General features: G+C 38.4%; 2 pseudogenes across 1 annotated transcript; one reads left to right on the top strand and one right to left on the bottom strand.

Annotated features, from left to right (window-relative positions):
• Positions 1-231: 231 nt before the first annotated feature.
• LOC137741359 (uncharacterized) lies at positions 232-8,114 on the bottom strand (annotated as a pseudogene). The gene is made up of 6 exons (XR_015953667.1): positions 7,096-8,114; positions 6,944-6,992; positions 6,721-6,847; positions 6,465-6,535; positions 6,289-6,361; positions 232-623 (listed from the first exon to the last, which is right to left on the bottom strand). The product of XR_015953667.1 is annotated as an uncharacterized LOC137741359 (transcript).
• Positions 8,115-16,206: 8,092 nt separating this feature from the next.
• Positions 16,207-17,955, top strand: LOC148693238 (uncharacterized; annotated as a pseudogene).
• Positions 17,956-18,453: the final 498 nt, after the last annotated feature.

Consider the following 18,453-nt stretch of genomic DNA (forward strand, 5'->3'; position numbering starts at 1 on the left):
GAAAATCGACAAGAGATCTGTTGAAAAGTCAATAACCATTACCTAAAAAAGGCAGAACAAATTAAAATAGATAGGTGTGTTGCAGTACAACTAGAACAATTCTTTCATAAATGGTGCATAAACTACACCAGCCCTTAATTTAGCAGATTAGTCGCAATGAATCAACTAATTACCTGACTACGAGCGTCAAATATACAGTTCAATCAGAAGAATGTAATGCTACAAACAATGTAAAGAATGTACTGCATTTTCTTTACTAAAACCATCATATTTTCTGAAATGATCCAAATTTGATGGTATACATGATACAGAAGCAGGGGAGAACATGTACCACTTGTATGCGTTGTAACTGCCAAAAGCAATAAGACATCAAGCTGTGTCACTCGCAAGCAAGGAATAAGTGATGGGTAATCTCGTGTGCACCATGATGAGACGGCAGATTTCAAGGTTTTCTCTTTTTCATCCAGGATCAGTGATGAAAGTGCGCAATTTGCAAACTTCAGAACGAGTCAAGAAACTTCCCTCAACTTTTTGTAATCTTCAAGGCTTAACAGCGAATCCTTGACTTTGAGCCAATCTGCTGGCTTTGGCATGATAATGGCAATATATCCTTCTCTATCTGCCTGGAATGGGAGGAATAAGAATGAAGAATGTGCAACCAGGCTACCAATCGCAGCAGTAGTATAAAGGAATGTAAAAAATGACGCTGTGTGTAAAAAAGAAAATGCAAAACAATAAATGCAATGGTGTGATGCCCTGAGGGTATCTTTAGATGTAAAAATCAAGCATGTATGAGGGAAGAAGCTTGCAGTATCTTTTCAATTCCACAAGTTCAAGTTACCTAGGAATTCTAAGCCTACATACATCACCACTACCATCAATGCAGTTCTTAATCAATCATAGGGTTCAGAAACAATCCCAATACAACTGATCATCTCAAAACCTTCAGATACCTTCCGTATGAACTCTTAGATAACTGACCAAAGGATGCATTCTACCAGTAGAAGTAGCGTGCGTTGACCCAGATCAAACAAAAGCAACCCAAGGTATGTTCAAACGCAAAATATGTGTTAAAATTAAAGTGGTTTTCCTAGAATGACTTCCCACATACCCAACAACTTATATTAATTCCTTAATTATGGGTGTCTTGGGAACCCGCATGTTTTCATGGTGCAGAGGCACTCTTATATGTTTTGGTTTTCTTTCCAGACAATAGCTTTTAATTGCATTGATAACTAGCTGCTGCTTATCCTTTTTAGTTTAGTTTTTCATCTTTCTTGTTGGTTGCATTGTTCATGCTCTTGGTGAGAGTGTTGTAACTTGTAAGCTTATTTTCCTTGCTAGTGAAAGTTGATTCATCTTCGTTGAGTTCCATTCTTTCTCTTTACTGTTGGTTGTAAGTCTTGGGCTAGTGTGGAGTCTGCACTAACTGAGAAGCAATACTCTGGAGTTTGGAATATTGTCTTTCTCTACATGGTACCAGAGCTACAGGGGAGATAGCTTCTGTAGTCAAGTTTCCCTTGGTAAAGAAAGAGTGTGATACTCAAAGATGGACTCAAACCGCAGCTCTGGATTAGGTATTGATTTGTTGAATCAGTCAAATTTCAAGGTATGGAAATCTTGTATGGAATCCTATCTCTTGGGTGAAGATTTATGGGAGGTTGTTGGTGGAGATGAAACTGCCACTCCAACAAATACACAAGAAATTCCAGACGCTTTGAAGAAGTGGAAGGTGAGGAATGCTAAGGCCGAATTTGCCTTGAAGAAATCTATTTCTCGTGAGCTGTTTGAACACATCACAGATTGCAAATCCGCCAATGCGATATGGACAACTCTTGATGGCTTATTCAACAAAAAGAATGAAGGAAGGCTGCAATTGCTGGAGAATGATCTAGCAAATTTAACCCAAGGTGATCTTTCTATTTCTCAGTTCTTCTTGAAGGCAAAAAATTTATGCTCCGAAATTTCGTCTCTTGATACGGAAGGACCAATGTCGGATGCACGAGTACGAAGGCATATTATCCGTGGACTCAAACATGAATATGTTCCTTTTGTTACATCAATACAAGGATGGGCAAATCAACCGTCTTTGGTAGAGCTGGAAAATCTTCTAGCCTCTCAAGAGTCTTTGGCTAGACAAATGGCTAGTTGCTCTGTGTCATCTTCGAATGGTGATGGAAGTGCCTTATTTACTAGAAAAAAGAAGTTTGAAAAGAAAAAAACCTACCAGACCCGTGATTCCAACTACCGAAAAGATGAGAAGAGGGAAAGATTTACCAGTGAAGATGTGGATAAGCAATGCCATCGCTGTGGAAAAATGGGGCATATACGGAAAAATTGTAAAGTGAAGATGCAAGTGGGGAACGTGGCTAAATTGAAAGAACCAAAGAATGAGGAAAATTGGGGGAAGTGCTTTGTGGCTGAAACTACCACTATAGATGCTTTGGCCTCAATCAATTTCAAAGAAGACTGGATTGTTGATTCTGGTTGCAGCCATCATCTCACAGGCAATGAGTCAATGTTCTCTTCCTTCCGAAAATATGAAGGAAATGATGCCATTGTCACAGCAGATGATTCTGTTCATCCAGTTAAAAAGGAGGGAGTTGTTACAATTGACAACGGCGATGATCGTATTACACTGAATAGTGTTTTTCAAGTACCGGGTATGAAGAAAAATCTGTTTTCGGTGGCAAATACGGTTGATACAGGTACATATGTTCTCTTTGGACCTGAAAATGTGAAGTTTTTACGAAATTTGAAAAGCATAGATGCTGATATTGTTCATACTGGTAGAAGAGTTAAAGATGTGTTTACTTTATCAGCTACATCTAGTTCTTATGTTGATAACATGAGTAAAAATGATAGTCCTACACTTTGGCATGCTAGATTGGGGCATCTGAGCATGGCTAAGTTAAAGGCTATGGTGCTGAAAAATTTGGTTGATGGGTTGCCGAAGATAAACTCATTTGTTTGTGATAAAGTTTGTGAAGGTTGTCAATTTGGGAAGGCACATCGTCTTCCATTTCACAAATCTGATTCAAGAAGCAAGGTTTCTTTGGAATTGGTTCATAGTGATCTTATGGGACCAACCACTACACCTTCTTACACAGGTTGTAGGTATATGTTACTGTTTGTAGATGACTTTACAAGATTTACTTGGGTATATTTTTTGAAGGAAAAATCAGAGGTCTTTTCCAAGTTTCAGGAATTCAAAGTAAATGTTGAAGGGGTTCTTGAAAGGAAAATCAAGTGTCTCCGCACTGATAACGGTGGAGAATTTACTTCATCTGAATTCGTTAAATTTTGCATGGAGCATGGTATTCGTAAGCAGCTCACTTGTGCTCACACACCGCAACAAAATGGTGTGGCGGAAAGGAAGATTAGGCATTTGGTGGAGACTTGCAAGAGTTGGTTATTTGCAAAGAATTTACCGAAGGCCTTATGGGCAGAAGGTATGGCTTGTGCAACATACGTGATTAACCGAGTTCCTCTTAGTCCAATTGATTTGATGTCTCCATATGAGAAATTGGCTGGTGAAAAACCAAATGTCAAGCACTTCAAAGTTTTTGGTTCCATTTGCTATGTTCATATACCAGATTCTCAAAGGACCAAGCTAGATGCAAAAGCCAAAAAGTGCATTTTCGTTGGTTACGATGAAAGGAAAAAGGGTTGGAAGTGCATGGAACCTGATACTCACAAAATTACAGTTTCAAGGGATGTTGTTTTTGATGAGATTTCCTCTTATTTTGACAAGAAAGATGCTTCGGCTGAAATCGGGTTGGTAGAGTCCTTGCCTGTTCCATTAGTGAAGGAAATCAGCCCCTCATCATATGATCAAGCATGTGAAGAAACTATGACTCAAGATGATTCTTTTATGGGGGAGCATGCAAATGGGGGAGCTGAGACTTGTCATGTTGAAACTGAAAGCGACGAGGAACTTGTAGCTGAACCATCTCTTAGAAGATCCCAAAGAACAATTGTGAAGCCATCTCGTTTTAAAGATTTTGTTAGTCTTTATTCTTGTCTTCTTGCTGGACCATTTGATGATAATGAGCCATCTTGCTTTGATGAAGCTCATGGAAAAAAGGAATGGGATGAAGCTATGGATTTGGAGATGAATGCTCTAATAAAAAATGAGACTTGGGATCTTGTTCCAAAACCCCAAGGTGCAGATCCAGTGACATGCAAATGGGTTTATAAAATAAAGAGGAAAGTAGATGGAAGTATTGACAGGTTTAAAGCAAGACTTGTTGCCCGTGGTTTCTCTCAAAAATATGGGGAAGATTATGAAGAAACTTTTAGCCCCGTTGCAAAGTTAACTTCAGTCCGAATTATGATATCATTGGCTGCTTGTAGAGGATGGAAATTATGGCAGCTTGACGTCAAAAATGCATTCTTGTATGGCGAGATTGACAAAGAGATATATATGGTACAACCACCTGGGTTTGTATCACAAGAGCATCCAAATTTTGTTTGCAAGCTTAAGAAAGCGCTTTACGGCTTGAAACAAGCTCCGAGAGCTTGGTATGGTAAGATTGCTGAATTCTTACTATTCTGTGGTTATGTTGCTTCAGATTCAGATGCAAGCCTATTTGTCAAGCGGAATGAAAGCTCACACATTGTAGTTCTCTTGTATGTGGATGACATGATTGTGAGTGGGAATGATGAGAAGGAAATTGCAAATCTTCGATCCGAACTCTCAATTCGGTTCGAAATGAAAGATTTGGGTGAACTAAGTCACTTTCTTGGTTTGGAAGTGGAAAATTTAATGCATGGAGTTTTTGTATCTCAAAAGAGCTATGCTGGAAATCTTGTTGAAAAGTTTGGATTATCTACAAGCAAAAAGTGCTACACTCCACTGGATGCAAATTTGAAGTTAAGGAAAAATCAAGGCAAGCTTCTTCCAGATTCTCGATCGTATCGTGCATTGGTTGGTAGCCTTATTTACTTGACCATCACAAGGCCAGATATTTCATTTGCGGTTGGGCTTGTTAGTCGATTTATGCAGAATCCTCGGAAACCTCATCTTGATGCAGCAAAGCAAATATTGAAATATGTTTCTGCAACTCTTGACATGGGACTTATGTTCAAGAAAGATGTTGATTTTAAGTTGTATGGTTTTACAGATGCTGACTTTGCTGGTGATTTAGATGATCGAAGATCGACATCTGGCTATGTTTTCTTTTGTGGTTCAGCATGTATTTCTTGGTGCAGTAAGAAACAAGACTCTGTCTCTCTTTCAACAACTGAGGCTGAATATAAAGCCTCTTCTTTTGCTGCTCAAGAATGTGTTTGGTTGCGTCGGTTGATTGGGGATGTTGATTCACCAATCTACAGTCCTACGGTTATACATGGTGACAACCAAAGTGCTATAAAGCTTGCAACAAATCCGGTGTTTCACGCGAGGACCAAGCACATTGAGACTGAGCATCACTATATTCGTGAATGTGTGCTTAAAGGAAGAGTCAAAGTTTTTGAAGTTCGAAGTAGTGCAAACGTTGCTGACATCTTTACAAAGTCGCTCTCCAAAGGACCGTTTGAAGGCTTCCGTGCGCAGCTTGGTTTAACATCTAGAAAATCACTTTAAGGGGGAGTGTTAAAATTAAAGTGGTTTTCCTAGAATGACTTCCCACATACCCAACAACTTATATTAATTCCTTAATTATGGGTGTCTTGGGAACCCGCATGTTTTCATGGTGCAGAGGCACTCTTATATGTTTTGGTTTTCTTTCCAGACAATAGCTTTTAATTGCATTGATAACTAGCTGCTGCTTATCCTTTTTAGTTTAGTTTTTCATCTTTCTTGTTGGTTGCATTGTTCATGCTCTTGGTGAGAGTGTTGTAACTTGTAAGCTTATTTTCCTTGCTAGTGAAAGTTGATTCATCTTCGTTGAGTTCCATTCTTTCTCTTTACTGTTGGTTGTAAGTCTTGGGCTAGTGTGGAGTCTGCACTAACTGAGAAGCAATACTCTGGAGTTTGGAATATTGTCTTTCTCTACAATATGTTCATGGTATTTCACTTTCAAAGGGATCCTAACCCCCCACCTGTCTCTCTCTCTCTCCTCTCAGCGTTATTTACCTGACCAAGCACATTAGCTAGCTTCTAGACACTAAGCGACCTTTTTCCGGATACAAACATATGGAAATATACATGTCACAGTTAAAGACGCCAAATAGAAAAAGATATATGCTTAACCCCTACCTAAGTTGATTCCATTTGACAATAGTGACTCCAGACACAGTAAAAAATCTGCAACTGCCAAGAAAAGGGTATTAACTGATTCTTACTGCTGAATTAAGGAAATCTGGCTGCTTGGTTAATCTACCATTCACTTCCAATAGTGAACCTTTTACGCAACACCTGTCAAAAGACTACAAATTCAAACCTCATACATCAAAGGAGTTGAATGGAAAATCATGAAAATTTAAAGACTAAGAAAATATAGACGAAAAAAGGTTTCTACCTCACAATATAAGTAGCATCATTGGTGCAAACTTTACACAAGGCTGAGTTGGATTCCTAGTGTTGTGCATTCTGCATAAAAACAATTTTCATTAGAAAACTACAATATAAGAAGTGACACTATGGCGTGCTAAATATGTGTGTGTGGTGTATTAAATATGTGTGCGCGTGTGTCTCTGTGTGTGTGTGTGTGTGGGAGAGAGAGAGAAAGAGAGAGAGAGTTTAATTTCCCTCTTTGGGATTAGAAGGAGAGATACCTTCTTGCGCTTTCCAGTAACCTTTATCCCAATCCGATCAGATTTCCCAACATTGAAATCAATGGCCGTGATACCCCCTTCTTCCTTCAGAGCCACAAGTGTTGGAGCCAAGCCAATCACACACAATCTTGCATATAAAGTTACGATTCAAAAAACAATCAACTTCACTGTTGAAAAGTTCACAAACACATATGAAACAGAAATAAAGGGTTTGGGTTTGTACCCATTGGCGTGGCGATAAATGTACTGGTCATGTCTTGGCTTCATAAAATCTGGAAGGACAAAAAAAAACAGATAGTTTAGGATTAGACAAATAGTTGTGTTATTTTCATGTTAAAAAATCAAATGAAATCAAATGAACACATTAGGAAGAACCTGGAGCGAAATAAGAGACGAAGTTGGATTCAACAGAAGAGGGAGGGATGAGAGGCAGATCTTCAGCATTCGGTAAAATAAGCTTATGCAGCTCAGGGTCTTCTATTTCATGTTCCTTTTGTTCTTGTGCATGGTTTGTTTCATCACCGATGTATTCGTTCATTTCAATCTAGCACGGCAAAGAAAAATGAGGTTAAGAGATTCAGGCATCTGCCTAACTACTACTTCAGTTTGCATTATAACTATCAGATTACGATTAACAATAACAGAGCCCATACTAAAACTGCAATCGATTGTCTTAATAACAAGAAAACATGAAGCAAAAATTTTAGCCTTGTAACTCAACAATAATAACCCAGAACTCAAATCACATGCAACTAAAGTAAAAGGGGTATATAGGATTGCACAAATTTACTTACAAAAAATAAACACAAATTTTCATCTTACCTTCTGAAAAGTGAAAGATATGAAGCACTGAGTTAATGGAAGACTTGGCGCAAAATCGAACACAGTAGCGTTCTAGGATTATACAGCCGATCGACTTAGTAAGATAAGGCTTGGTTGTTGTTGTTTGTTGTTGTTCTAAAAATGAGTGATGTCTCAAAGTATCATTATCTAGTGATAGGGTAGATTTTATTTTCCTTTTTACTGATGATTTCTTCTTCAACTGCACTGATACTTTTAAAATGCCAATGTGGTTACATATGCACAACTATATTAGCTGTTGAATTGAGGCGAAAGTTAGGAAGCATTGCGGAAAAGTTTGGGTTTTTCACTAAATAAAATCTCAGAAAATCCAAAACAATACTAAAAGAGATTAACTTTTCCATTAATTGGAATTTCTAACGAACAGCAAAGTTATCTATGAAGTTATATATGAATCAATATATTATTCTTGCCCGGAGAGTTTATATTGGAAGAAAGCCTATACTTATATTTTATATTCTACGCTACCCAAAAAAATATTAATACAAAAGAAGCCAATTAAATTCGGAATTTACAGAATGGGGAGAGAAGATTATCCTTTATTTTTTTTTCCCCAAGAAACGGGGCGCAGCGCCGTTGTTTAATAGCGTATACCCGACCACTTTCTTGGTGTTTTGTACGACGGGAAGTACTGACTTCTTTCAAGCTTTGGTTTGGGCTTCTTGATTAGGTCATTAGGTTTTAATCATGTCGGACTTGGGCTCCTTGATTTCATTAAGTTTGTAAATTTCTTTTTTTCTTTTAACAAATGATATTAGCTTTACTAATATGGTGGAGGTGTGGGCTAATAATATGCTAGTTATAATATGGTTCAAATTTTTCTCTCGCGATAATTGAACATAAGACGTTTCGTTTACAAGTAAAGATGAATATCACTAGACTATAGTACTAAAACTTCTAAATTCTTTGTCTTTGAGTTTGAAAAAAAAATTATTGTGTACTCCGCGTATTTGAACCGTTCCTTGAAGTCCTTGAAAAAGCACTTCTTAAAAAGAGTACCCGACAAATGCTTCTTGAAAAAAAAAAAAAATCAAATTGTTTGTTTTTATAACTAACAAAAATATTTTAAACTTGTTTTGTCAAAAGTAATCTAAACATGTTTATTATTTGAAAACATAATATAAAACAAGCCAATAGAGTTCAATGTTTATGTGTAATGGCAGTACTAGAGTTCATACAACCTAGTGAAAGAGACATCAATTTAAGTGTTTGAGCCGAGCCTTGTCGAGTTACGTATGGATTAAAAACGACAAGGATTCGTTTTCTGAAAGTTGTTTAATGAGAATTTATAAAGAAATCATCAACGGACATAAGATAAGCATGTCAAGTGTAATAAAGATGTTATGCTCGCTAAAAAAAACCCCACACAATTTTATGATTCCAAATTCATCATGAAATTTAATACAACTCATCAACCATCGGGAATGACTCATATATCTAACCAACAAGAAGTTTACGTACAGTTCATCTCATACTACTCATTGTTTTCTTTTGATCCAATACCTGATACAATACCAAATCAGTTAATCTAGTATTTTATCATCATTATAAACAAACTTATTATTTCACATAATGAAAGAAAGTACTATTGCTGTCCTGAGGACGTAGGCACACCTGCCGAACCTCGTAAATATTGTGTCGTATTTACTTTATGTTCCACTGCACATATACCGTCGATTTTATAACACATTATCAGCACGAGAAGCTCTCGCCTAAGTGGAAAATGCTACACATAATCCAGACCCAAAACAATGGTTCAAGATGACATCATTCTTAGGTATGTCCATTTTTTCATCTATTTTTCATCTCTCCCACCGCGCCAAAAAGGGCCCACCAAATTTCAGTGAAAATTGAAATTTACAACAACCTGTAGTCATCACGAGATGAGAAAACCCGTACTAGACAACTGGTTTTCAGAGATCCAGAAGAATCTCATCAAACTTGGAAACGCAGATAGCGTCGTTCTCAACGGATCTCGAGAACTCGCAGTAATTCTAGCTTTAAGTTTTATGCTGCTCGGCCTTGCCCCCTATGGCCGCCCTTTTTTTTATGGCATTACAGTCCTCTGGTAGATGCCAACATCTTCGTCGTCCCCAATTTTGTGACTCCCCGTCTAATATCCAACTCCGGAATCGTTCTCACCATTCTTTTTTTGTGAAGAGATCAACGACGACAAAGGTTCTTTTTATTTGGGATTACCCTTGCTGACCAAAGGGCTTAAAGCCCATTACCATACCTAAATAAATAAATAGAATAAAAAAATAGGAACCAATGGGAGAGGTGTGGTTCTAGTTGTGCACAGAAAAAGAACGAAAAAAATGAATGATCAATCATTCACGTATGAAAGAATAAAAAGGGAAAATGGGGCTAGACTTTAGAAATGGTGCATTGCAAATTGCACCATATGAAAAGAATAAAAAAAAAAAGAGCAAAGGCTAGGGACTTAATCATTGCCTTTTCTGTTTTAGCATATTTATGTTTATGGTGCTGGTTTAAAGCTCTATCACAGGTTTTATTTATTTAAAGCAATTTATTTACAGTGAGTAGAGTTATTACCCTTTGCTTTAAGCTTTGATATTTATGTGAATGGTGCTGAATCAAAGCCTTTGTCACAAGCTTTATTTACTTAAAATCAATTTATTTACCATGGCTGGAATTACCGCTTATTGCTTTAATTTATTTAGTGTACTACATTTTGTTATGATCAGTATAACAAGGACCCCAAGTTCCTTGATTAGACTAGAATAATGTCGATTTTGAGAATAAATTCCAAGTACAATTGATACCTCTATAAAAGGAGAGGCAACACAACCACTTGTTCAAAAATCAAGACATTGCTCTCCGAATTTCAAAAGCCGGATTTTCTTGCATAAAGTTCGTCAACATTTTCTCAAACGCAATTTCAGCTTTCTAGATATCAAGGACAACTCTGGCAAAGTTAAAACGTATAAAGTTCACTATTCAACAACACCGCTGTTGCCGACAAGCGTGTGTGACAAGGCCACATTTGCACCACCACCTGCTATTGGGGAAATCCCTATACTCCATGGCAAGGCACACCTTCAAAACGCCTAGCTCATTTTCCTTGTTGAGAATGCATCTGTACCCAAACCTCTCAACATTTTCAGTTTTCATTCTCTATGAAAATACTTCTTCAACCAAGTCTCTCAAAATGCCAAACTCATTTTCTTAGCAAGAAATATTTTTGATTGAGAAGAGTATCTCATATCATCAGCATCAAAACCTTTTACTGTCTTTCTTCAAGAGCAAAAGTATCTCATATCATCAGGGTCAAGAGTAAGAGTATCTCATATCATGTTTTTTCCCTGTCTTTTCCTTCGCCCTTACTCTTACCTACAAGGCAAAGAGCAAGAAAGCAATCAGTCGAAACCTGAAATCAAACTTCCGGTCAGGAACCGACTGCCTAGAACCTTTCCTGATTGCTTACCTTGCATTGCTTTCGAGTAGTCATCTTCAACTATTGTTGGTAGATCTCAAGTCACCAACACCGCAGAATAATTGGTACGTTGTTGACTCTTTACACCGAAGTTGCTAAGCATGGACGAGTCACTGAGAAGTGATGGACCATCCAAGGGCAAATGTTGCACACCACTTCTGCTGGGCAAGAGACTAAAGCAGAATGATCAACGATGAGGCAATAGAAGTCCAAAAGGAGAAAATTGGTGGTTAACTAAGTGAATGGAAGACCAAAGTTCAATGATGGGAATCCTGTTCACAGCCCCAACAAACACTACCAGCTTATATAATTCACGTGATGTACAAAAAGGTAATGAAAATTACTAATTGGTTACAAGTTACAAAGATGTTGTATGGATTGAAGTCTCAGTCAGACTATACATAGACTTGGCACTACTGGCCTGTTGCATACCCGAAGCATAACAGTCATCGCATGGATTCAAGTTCCACAATGGAAGATCCATGGGCATGGCAATTTTAATATATTTCGTGCCTAAAGCATGATCGATGTGTAGATTCCAATGATTCAATTCCCCATAAGTGGAGATTAAAAATCCAAGCTCTACAACGCTCTAGAGGAAGTTATGAACCAAATTCTCAAACAATTCATCTAATAAGAGATGACTATCCTAGAAGAGACAATGTAAAGCCCATGAAGAGGCAAAGATATCCAAAGTGATGAAATACTAATAAATATGCATGCACATGCACATGAGAATTATGGGATCACGAATTGATGATTAGCAATGTTAATTTTGGTTTTACAGTAGCTACTAAATTCATCAATGAGCTGTGTTGATATTGAGCCACGTTCTTTTGTTCGTCGACAAAAAGAAAAAAAATTTGGCCAAAAATGGAGAAGGGCAATTCCATTACAATTGATTATGAACGTGGAAAAATGAACCTCTAGTACAAATCGCCAAATGATGTTGAACCCAGAAGGTTACATATAGGCATTTGTAATACAATGAAATACACTCACATGATATGACAGAAGATTTCCAATTGAAACCTAAAATTGTAAACATGATCTCCCATTGTAAAGCTTGATCATTTAAGTGGAGAAGTATATATATGCCCAAAGCATATCTCCATAAGTAAATTCCTTCAAGTATACATGAGCAAATTGCTCTGTATAAGTTCTAAAAGGGTAATGTGTCATGAAGTGTAGAAAATCCTTGAAGGATTCAAATTGCTTGAAGTAAGCCCTAAACGGATAAAGCATAAATTATGTACTCAATACCAACGGATGGTATAAATTGCCTTAGTGAGTATTATCATTACAATGTTGTTGCAACATACTAAATCTCTTGCAAGAGTTGTTAATATTAGATTGGAACTCTTGAAGAGTCTAGAAAGGTTATAAAGTGTTGAAAGGAATATTGTCTCGAGCTACAGATCAAACAATATGCCAACACAAATCCTATCCAAAATGTTTATGGTATTAAAGGACCATATGGATTGAAGATCATGAGTTGAACACTCAAGTAGTTAATTAATATTTAGACACTAAGAAAAATCATTCATCCTCATGAGGGAAATGATGAATTGATATTTGGTCTAGAAGTACCATATTTTAGTGAAGTATGTGCCTTACTGTATTTAGCACAATACATTGAATCAGGTGTTACACTTCATGTGGAACATAATACCAACAAATGGGTATTGCAATGAAATAAAGTTTATTTATAGATATCTCCAATAAATTATAGATATGTGCTTGTTCTATTCCAGAGAACTTACAAATAGCCATGGTCTTATTGGGCAAACAAAATTTGAATACCTTTATAGCCTGCATACAAATCGCTCTCATAAAGGATTTGTACTTACATATGGACATAGATTGACTCTGCAATGATCAAGGAAGTAAGGATTCATTGCTGGATCTTCATATCTCTCATAAACACATCTCCATGACGCTAGTCATGAATGTATTTGGTTAATACTTGGGGCCATTTAAAATTTGGAGAGCCTGTGAACCACCTTCAGAAGCTAACACTCCAACTGTCATGCATGGTATTGGCTTACATCAACTTAGTAATCAACTAGATTGAAGAATTCGAAATCAGGGGGCGTCCAAAACCGATCAAGATTTTAACGAGGTAACCGAAATTGACATATGGTCATCCAAGGAAGAGTATTGTAATGTATTGACATATGGTCATCCAAGGAAGAGTGTTGTAATGTAATATGTGGATGGCCCACATGAATAGTTTGTTAAGAAAGTGAGAGCATACGGAGGAAGAAAGTGAGAGCATACGGAGGAAGAAAGTTTGTAAAGCAAATAATGTTGCTACAGTAATCTTTGCCTGTAAAATGAGAGCATACGGAGGAAGAAAGTGAGGGTGAAAGAAAAGAAGAGAGATACATAATAAAATATCAATGAGCTGGGCTAGAGAAAAGAAAAATAATAGTGAGAGTTATCTTTGTACTTATATTATTTCACATAATGAAAGAAAGTACTACTGCAGCCCTGAGGACGTAGGCACACTTGCCGAACCTCGTAAATATTGTGTCTTATTTACTTTATGTTTCACTGCACATATAGCGTCGATTTTACAACAGAGGAAAAGTTTTTGGTTTGGTTGGGGGGCGGGGGAAGGGGGTGTATTGGTGGGAGGCGCTAGGCCTTTTTTTTTTTTTTTTTTTAATTTAATTCTCTAGTCCTTATCATTAAATAAAATTATTAGGTGCGTTTTAGTTAAAATGCAAAATTTTGAAGTTTTTTTTTATTAGTTTTTCTTTTTTGATATCCAAATTGACTATGTTAAATATCTTTCGAGCTTGATTATTGAATGTGGTCGGTTATCACATGAGATAAAAAAATAATAATATTAACGTGCACCTCAAATTCCACACATCAAACGCTAAGGAATCCTAATCTTAGTATAAATAGGAAACCAAATCAGTTGACTGAAAATCTTATGTGGTACCAAAGATACATTATCCTAATTAATTAAGTGGTTTTATTTTTAGTATCTATAGTGCACTAAGAAGTATTAAGGGATAGTTTAGTTGCAGTATTTGGTTATAAACTAAAACCTTATGCATTTTAATTTTTTAATTGAAGTCTCTCTCCTACCACATAAATGACATAATAATAGAAGAGATGCAATAATACCAATAATGACTCAACCGTTTTTTTGCTTTCATTTACACTACCAATTTAATTATTCAAAATTGCTTATGGGTTTTGTTATAAAAAAATAAAAAAAATAAAAAAAATTGCATATGGGTGCATTCTAGATTATAAAAAAAAAAAAGAAAAATGAGGGGATTTTATTTTATTTTTATAAAATATGAGTGCATTTATATAATAAAATTTGGCTAAATTTTACATATAAAAAATTGGTACATTTATATAAAAATATGGGTACATTTTACATACAAAAAATTGATACATTTTATGTCACATCCCCGCCCGGGGCGGATCACTTCCTGGGCCCACTCCACCACCGTAGCATGATATTGTCCGCTTTGGGCTTACCATTCCCTCACGGTTTTGTTTTTGGGAACTCACAAGCAACTTCCCAGTGGGTCACCCATCATGGGATTGCTCTAGCCCCCTTTCTCACTTAACTTCGGAGTTCCTACGGAACCCGAAGCCAATGAGCTCCCAAAAGGCATCGTGCTAGGTAAGGATAGGAATATACATTTAAGGATCACTCCCCTGGGCGATGTGGGATGTCACAATCCACCCCCCTTAGGGGCCCGACGTCCTCGTTGGCACATACGCGGACAGGGTTAGACTCTGATACCAATTGTCACATCCCAGCCCGGGGCGAATCACTTCCCGGGCCCGCTCCACCACCGTAGCATGATATTGTCCGCTTTGGGCTTACCATTCCCTCACAGTTTTGTTTTTGGGAACTCACGAGCAACTTCCCAGTGGGTCACCCATCATGGGATTGCTCTAGCCCCTTTTCTCGCTTAACTTCGGAGTTCCTACGGAACCCGAAGCCAGTGAGCTCCCAAAAGGCCTCATGCTAAGTAAGGATGGGAATATACATTTAAGGATCACTCCCCTGGGAGATGTGGGATGTCACATTTTATATAAAAAAAGGGGGCACGTTTTATATATAAAAAATCGGTACATTTTATATTAAAAAAACAGATTTTACATTAAAAAATGGGTACATTTTACATAAAAAATGGTGCTTACAAAAAAAGGATACATTTTGCATATAATAAAGTGGTATATTTGTAAAGAAAAAATGGGTACTGTGGATCCAAAAATAATCAAGAGGCGACACATGAATTTTTGGATTAAAATGACAAAATTACTCTCAAGGCACACCGGAATTCCTACGAGTGAGCAGTGGACAATCATAATCAAGTAAAAAATGCCCAAATAGGTATTTATTTTCAAACCTATTTCATCCATTCTCATCATATCTTCTCCACAAGATAACCCGCAAAACATTCCATTTAAATTTATGTTAATTGGTCAATTAATAGATTTATTACCTAATTAATCTATTAATTGTCAATTAAACTACCAATTACACCCAAAAAACTCCCAAGAGGCCAGTCACCTTCTCTCCCAAAGGGACCGGCCATGCACTATATATTCAACCTCATTTCCTCTAAAAACCTAGGTCTTGACTCTTGCTAAACACTCAAAAATTCCCAAAACACTTTTCTCTCAAAATTAATTTTGGCATTGGAGGTTCTTCGGCCAAAGCGCCCCCCCCCCCCCCAAATTCATCGTGGGCGCGTGAGGCTTGACCTTGACCAAATGTGTTATTGTTTTGTAGATGCAATTTTGTCTAAGGTCAAGGAGGAAGAAAATTGCATACACAAATTGGTGCTTTCATTGAGAGTTGAAGTACACACACTCGTAGAAGACTCACATAAAAGGTTTTTCTTTATTTTTTTCTTGTCCATTTTTCTTGTATATTTTTCGTACGTTCTTATTATTAGAATGTTTTATTTGCAAAGATTCTTTGATAAAATGTAAAAGAGAAATACAATGGCTAGAAATTTAGAAAATTCCACAACTGAAAATTCTAATATTCAAGAAATGGGACCGCGGCGATCCACGAGGCTAAATGTGATCATAGGTGGAGTGGGGACCACCGCTACAGGGGCTCTACCGTGGTGGCCACCACGGCCACCACCAGTGGCGAGGTCCATGGCACCACCACCATGGCCCGAGCCGTGCCATCCAAGGCCCACGACACCAAAACCACTGCCCAAGCCATATCACTCCAAGCCCAACACGAGCCTAATACGTTGCTAAACCAAGCCCTAGCCTCGCACCCATGTGCGCCACACGCTGAGCAGCCCACTCTCGTGGCTCAACCTGCTCTCGCCGAGCAGCCCGCTCTCATGGCCCAACCTGCTCCTTCCGAGTAGCCTGCTTCCGTGGCCCAGCCTGCTCCTCTGGCCCAGCTTGCTCCCGAGGCCTTCCAAGTAGCCCAAATCAATCCAAGATTAGTTCAACGGTCTCGACTCTAAATTTTCAGACCAACGATCGAACTATGAGCATTTTCACCACTTTTTTTCTGCAGATTTGACATTTCCTAACTCAAATCTTACTCCCGGAGTCTACCACACTTCCACTGCTCAAGGAGACACATATCTTCCAAGATATTCCAACGTAAATGGAGAACAACACTTGTCTCGACAAGTCATAAAGTTGACGAGCGCCCTTGCACAACAAACGACCTTGGTGAACCAGTTCTTACAGCGTACCGAGATGCAACGTGCCCCAGACGAGGTGTCCCGAAATAGGACAAGGGTAGACAAAGAACCTCTCCAGCAGCGTCTCGACAAGCTGCCACTTGACCAGCCACGAACTGACTATTCAGGTAGTGTACACTCCCGATTGGGCCCCTGAGATAGCGTATACTCCCGTCTTAGCGCACGGATGAGAGTGCACTCTCGACTAGGCCCACGGACGAGCGTATATTCACGGTTGAGATCACACTCTAATAGTCAACATGAGTAACCTTCTAGGCGAAGTGTTCATTTGCGGCTAAGCTCGCAAGGAGCATCCTTCACCTTACATCAGAGTAGGCAGCACAACAGACGGAGAGAAACAATCACTCAATTCGGCTCAAGCTCAACCGGCAGCCTGCGAAAAACTCGTTCACCTGCTAGGAACGCACCACACACACCGTATCCGAGGCATAGACGAGCAAAACACATGGAAGAGTATCCTAGACCAGCAAGTCATGGCTGGGGGCAGCCGAGAGCTCCGTTACCCCAACAAATGCAAATTCAGGAAGAAGTAGAGAGACTTTTGACTAAGCGATTGCGTAATTTTCAACACAACAAGGTTGCTGACAAGGCACTACAACGGAACATGACCAACATAAGCAGGTCATCCTTCACACACGAGATCGAGTAGGCAGAGCCTCTACGTGAGTTCAGCATTCCACATTTCACATCTTTCAAAGGGGATGAAGACCCGGAGAGACACTTAAAACACTACCAAAACGCAATGACCCTCTATCGAAACAACGACGATCTCATGTGCAAGATATTCGCCATCACTTTACAAGGCGATGAGCAAGATTGGTTCTACACCCTGCCGCCACAATCTATCCGAAGTTTCGACAAACTTTCTTTAGTTTTTACCAAAGAATATTTATCATATCGCTTGATCAAAAAGAAGTCCGACCATTTGTTCAACGTCAAGAAGAACCTAAAAGAGTCGTTTCGTGACTATGTGAAGAGGTTCAAAGCAGAGAAGCTAGAACAACCTTCCAAAAAGGACTTCCAGCAGACTACCCGCTATTCGAAAAATTGATCATGAAAAAAGATCTAACTCTAGCAGACTCTTTTGTTTTGGCAGAGAAGCATGCACTTTAGGACGAGGCTAGCCAATGCACATTTAAGGACTTGAAGAAGTACTCGACATCACCTCCCTACTATCTAAACCAAAAGTAGATGAAGACTTATTCACATGTTTGACGATATCTGAAGCAACAATAAGCTCTACCATCATATGAGAAGAGTTGAGGGCACGACTACCTGTATTCCACAGTTCAAAAGCTCTTCCCGATGCTATTAGAAATTCAAAAGCTAATTTTGGCGGTAGTTGTTGCAACCTGAAAGCTCAAGCTTTACCTTCAAACGCACGGAGTCATCTTCATGACGCATTACTCCGCCCAATCTAGACGCACGATGATAAAGGCGTAGACCTGAAAGGATGCAAAGTTTTCTAACGAACTCAACAACTCGGCCCAAAAGACACGCCAATGGCAGACGAACACTGGAAGGACACATTCAGAAGCAAGTTTTGTCTTCGTCACCCCAAAAGATTTTACATAGAAGCAACATGTACCGGCAGTTGAGCACTACCTCTTGCTGCACGTCACACGGCCCTAGCCGACCCTTGCTCCATAATTTAGCTTTAGAATGGTCCAATACCGGCAGTTAAGTATC

Source organism: Pyrus communis, chromosome 11 (genome assembly GCF_041283825.1).
Source record: "Pyrus communis isolate YQ-2024b chromosome 11, ASM4128382v1, whole genome shotgun sequence".
Taxonomy (NCBI): domain Eukaryota; kingdom Viridiplantae; phylum Streptophyta; class Magnoliopsida; order Rosales; family Rosaceae; genus Pyrus; species Pyrus communis.